This window comes from Gossypium hirsutum, chromosome A05 (genome assembly GCF_007990345.1).
Source record: "Gossypium hirsutum isolate 1008001.06 chromosome A05, Gossypium_hirsutum_v2.1, whole genome shotgun sequence".
In the NCBI taxonomy this organism is placed as follows: domain Eukaryota; kingdom Viridiplantae; phylum Streptophyta; class Magnoliopsida; order Malvales; family Malvaceae; genus Gossypium; species Gossypium hirsutum.
In genome coordinates this window covers 51383082-51388373 of record NC_053428.1, presented here as the reverse complement: position 1 = coordinate 51388373, position 5292 = coordinate 51383082, and positions in this window count along the sequence as shown.

The following is a 5292-nucleotide window of genomic DNA, read 5'->3' as shown; positions in this document are numbered from 1 at the left end:
CCGCTCCTGTTACAAGTGCGGATCAGTTGACCACTTCATTAAAGATTGCCCGAGGTTGTTTGAACAGAATGAAAATCAGAGTGGGAAACCGGGTGCTACCACTGCTCGAGGTAGACCATCTGAAAATACGGGCAATGCTGGTGGTGGTCAGAGAGGATCTAGAGATGCTACGAACAGATCCGAAGCTCGTGCGCCTGCTAGAGCTTATGCTATACGTGCCCGCGAGGATGCTTCTTCGCCTGATGTTATTACCGGTACTTTTACTCTCTTGGATACTAATGTAATTGCTTTGATTGACCCCGGTTCTACTCATTCTTACATATGTGAAACCTTAGCATCCAGTAAGACTTTACCTATTGAGTCTACTGAGTTCGTAATTCGGGTGTCAAATCCCTTGGGTCGTTACGTGCTTGTCGACAAAGTGTGTAAGAAATGTCCCCTAGAAATTCGAGGTTCCTGTTTTCCGGCGGACTTGATGCTTTTGCCGTTTGATGAATTTGATGTTATCCTTGGTTTGGATTGGTTGACCGCGCATGATGCGATTGTGAATTGTAAGAGCAAGACTATTGATTTGAGGTGCGCAAATAACGAAGTAGTCCGAATTGAGTCTGCGGACTTGGAGGGGATGCCAGCTGTAATATCAGCAATGTTGGCACAGAAATATGTAAGAAAAGGGTGCGAAGCATACCTTGCGTATGTACTTGATGACAAAGAATTAGAAAAGAAACCCGAATCTGTGCCGGTGGTTTGTGAATGCCCGGATGTTTTTCCTGAAGGATTACCGGGTTTACCACCTGTTCGGGAGGTAGAGTTTGGTATTGAGCTTGTACCTGGGACTACGCCGATTTCGATAGCTCCGTATCGTATGGCACCAACCGAGTTAAAGGAGTTGAAAGCTCAGTTGCAAGAACTGACGGATAGAGGTTTCGCTCGACCAAGTTTCTCACCTTGGGGTGCACCAGTATTGTTCGTGAAAAAGAAGGACGGAACCATGAGGTTGTGCATTGACTATCGTCAACTGAATAAAGTGACGATAAAGAACAAATATCCGTTACCGCGTATCGATGATTTGTTCGACCAACTGAAGGGAGCCTCAATGTTCTCAAAAATAGATTTGAGATCGGGCTATTATCAGTTGCGAATTCGAGATTTGGACATACCCAAAACTGCTTTCAGAATGGGATATGGTCACTACGAGTTCTTAGTGATACCGTTTGGGCTCACAAATGCCCCTGCGGTATTTATGGATTTGATGAATCGGATCTTCAGGCCATATTTGGATCGGTTCGTAGTTGTGTTCATTGATGACATCTTGGTCTATTCAAGAGATGAGACCGAACATGCTGAGCATCTGAGGCTAGTGTTGCAAATTTTGCGGGATAAGCAGTTATATGCTAAGTTCAGTAAGTGTGAGTTCTGGTTAAGAGAGGTTAGCTTCTTGGGTCATGTGGTATCCGCGTCGGGTATTCGAGTTGACCCGAACAAAATTTCAGCCATACTTGACTGGAAACCTCCGAGAAATATTACTGAAGTTCAGAGCTTTTTGGGACTCGCCGGTTATTACCGACGATTTGTCAAAGGTTTCTCGATGATAGCCACACCAATGACGAAGCTACTCCAAAAGGATGTTAAGTTCGAATGGACGGAGAAATGTCAGAAAAGTTTCGACCAACTGAAAACTCATTTGACTGAAGCTCCAATTTTGGTGCAACCCGAATCAGGTAAAGAGTTTGTCATTTATAGTGACGCATCCCTACTTGGGTTGGGTTGCGTATTGATGCAAGAAGGTCGAGTCGTGGCCTATGCGTCGAGACAATTGAAGCCACACGAGAGGAATTATCCGACCCATGATCTCGAACTAGCTGCCATCGTGTTTGCTTTAAAAATATGGCGACATTATCTGTTTGGTGAGAAGTGCCATGTATTTTCGGATCACAAAAGTCTCAAATATTTGATGACTCAACGAGACTTGAATCTGCGACAAAGACGTTGGCTTGAGTTGTTGAAAGATTACGAGCTTGTCATTGATTACCACCCGGGAAAGGCTAACGTGGTTGCGGACGCCTTAAGCCGGAAGTCATTGTTTGCTTTTCGAGCGATGAACGTGCATTTGTCTGTTCTACCAGACAATGTGTTAGTAGCTGAATTAAAAGCTAAACCATTATTGATTCAGCAAATTCGTGAAGCCCGGAAAGTTGATGATGGATTGGTTGCAAAACGGGCTGAGTGTGTTCCGAACAAGGAATCGGAGTTTCAAATTGATGATGATGATTGTTTGAGGTTCAGAAGTCGTTTGTGTGTTCCAAGGAGTTCGAAACTCATGTCGATGATTCTAAACGAAGCCCATTGTAGCCGAATGTCAAGTCACCCGGGGAGTACGAAAATGTACAACGATTTGAAACGTTGGTTTTGGTGGCATGGTATGAAACGAGACATCTCCGACCTTGTTTCGAGATGTTTAATATGTCAACAAGTGAAAGCGGAACATCAAGTGCCTTCAGGATTACTTCAGCCGATCATGATACCCGAGTGGAAATGGGATCGAGTCACAATGGACTTTGTGTCCGAACTGCCATTGTCAACAAGTAAGAAGGATGCGATTTGGGTTGTTGTCGATAGACTGACTAAGTCGGCTCACTTTATCCCCGTGTGTATGGATTTTTCATTGGATAGACTAGTTGAATTGTACGTTTCTCAGATTGTGAGATTACACGGGGTACCTATTTCTATCGTGTCGGATAGAGATCCGAGATTCACCTCACGATTTTGGAAGAAATTGCAAGAAGCTTTGGGTACCAAGCTGCATTTAAGCACTGCTTTTCACCCCCAAACCGATGGTCAATCCGAGCGGATAATTCAGATACTTGAGGATATGTTGAGATGTTGCATCCTCAAGTTCAGTAGTTCATGGGAACGGTATTTACCTTTGATTGAATTCACTTACAACAATAGTTTTCAATCAAGTATTAAGATGGCACCTTATGAGGCTTTGTACGGTCGTAAATGCCGTACACCATTGTTTTGGACCGAGCTCGGTGAAAGTAAAATTTTCGGAGTTGATTTGATTAAAGATGCTGAACAGAAAGTAAAGGTAATCCGTGAAAGTCTGAAGGTAGCCACAGATCGTCAGAAGTCGTACGCGGATTTGAAACGAAAAGACATCGAGTATCAGGTGGGAGACAAAGTGTTCCTTAAGGTTTCACCTTGGAAAAAGATACTCAGGTTTGGCCGTAAGGGCAAGTTGAACCCAAGATTCATTGGGCCGTACGAAATCTCCGAACGAGTTGGTCCGGTTGCGTATAGATTGATCTTGCCCCCTGAGCTTGAAAAGATTCACGACGTCTTTCATGTTTCGATGCTTCAACGCTATCGATCTGATCCATCGTACATAATTAGCCCATCAGAGGTTGAAATTCAAGCCGATATGAGTTATGAAGAAGAACCGATGCGTATCCTAGCTCGTGAAGTAAAGGAGTTGCGGAACAAAAGGGTTCCGTTAGTGAAGGTGTTATGGCTCAAACACGGGATCGAGGAAGCTACTTGGGAAACCGAGAGCTCGACGAAAGAACGATACCCAAACCTATTTACCGGTAAGATTTTCGGGGACGAAAATTTCTTAAGTGGGGGAGAGTTGTGACAGCCCAAAATTGACCCTAGTCGGGAAGTGGTTTCGGGATCGTTAAACCGAGTCACCGAAATGTTTGAATGTGATATTTATTGTCTAGAATATGTAACTATGAATGTGTGAAAATTTCAAGCTTCGATTTAGTCGATTGCATGTGAATTAAGTCAATAGGACTTATGTGAGAAAATTTTAAAATGTGATAGGTCAATGCGTAAGGACCTATTAGTGCATGTGGAAAAAAAAGGGGGACTTGCATGTCAAATTTCCCCCCTAATAAGTAGTGGCCGGCCATGCTATGGGTGGAAACATGTTGGGAACATGTTGGCCTAGTGAGGTATGTAGGATAAAATATAATAAGAAGTATGGGGAATAAAGAAATGGAAAAAGGAAAGGATGTGTGTAATTGTTTCTTCCCCTCCCCATTGCCGTGAAAGTAAGAAGGAAAAACAAAAAAAAAGTGTCCATCTTTCTTCATTTCCCCTTGGCCGAATGTTCTAAGGAAGAAAGAAAAAAAAAATTTCTCATCCTTTGGTTCATCCTTAGCCAATAATTTTAAGGAGGAAGGAAGAAGAAAGGTGAAGAGGTTCGGCCATGCATGTAGCTAGGCTAAGGTATGTTTGATGATGTTCCATGAGATGCATGCATGTTTTAGTTGTTAGCTTGAGTTCTACCTAGCCCATGGTCTAAATCTTGCTATGTGATGGAAATGACATTTGACCATGGATGCATCATTCTTGGTTGATGTTTGATGTGGTGGTGATGAGGCAAGAGGATGAGTTAAAATTCGGCCTAGGTGGAGGTTGTGTTAATGCCATTGCATGCTAAATATGAAGTTTGTTAATGATGCATGTGATGATGACTTGATGATTCTTGAACCTCCTTTTTAGCATTTTTGTGTGAGCACATATGTGCATTGGTTGCTAAATGGAGAAGAATCGGCTAGCAAGTTGTGTGCTAAGGCCGAATGTAACTTTGCATGTTAATGAGCAATGCATGTGTTAAATTGATGGAAAGGGGGAGGATGCTTTACTAGTGTGTATATGTGTGTATTAAGTGTTGAAATCGACCCCAAAAATAGACATGCATATTCGGCCAAGGGGGAAAAATTAGCTAATATGTTGTGTTGATGCATGATTTCACATGAATGTGACTTTAATGTTTAATGTATAAATATGGGCTAAGTGTCTTGTGTTCATCTTTTCGATGCCTAAATGATGAAATCAATTTATTTGTTTAATTAAGCTCAAGAGCAAAGGGGAAATAGATCCGATAAAGGGAAGGAAAAAGTGGTCGAATAGTTAGCGGAATCGTTCGACAACACCCGAGGTAAGTTCTTGAGTAAGAGAGCTTAAATTACGATGTGATTAAATCATGTTTTAAGCAAATTAAAATCATGCTCTATGTGTGGCTATTGAGCCGAATGTGCAAGGATGGTATGTGCCTTGTGTTTGAGTTTTGCTAATGAAAAAGAAATACGAATGTGCCATGAATTATTGTTAGATGTGCATGATTAATTGAATGCTGTCCGGGCTAAGTCCCGAAGGCTTTGTGCTAAGTGACCATATCCGGACTAAGATCCGAAGGCATTTGTGCGAGATACTAATTCCGGGCTAAGCCCGAAGGCATTTGTGCGAGATACTAATTTCGGGCTAAACCTGAAGGCATTT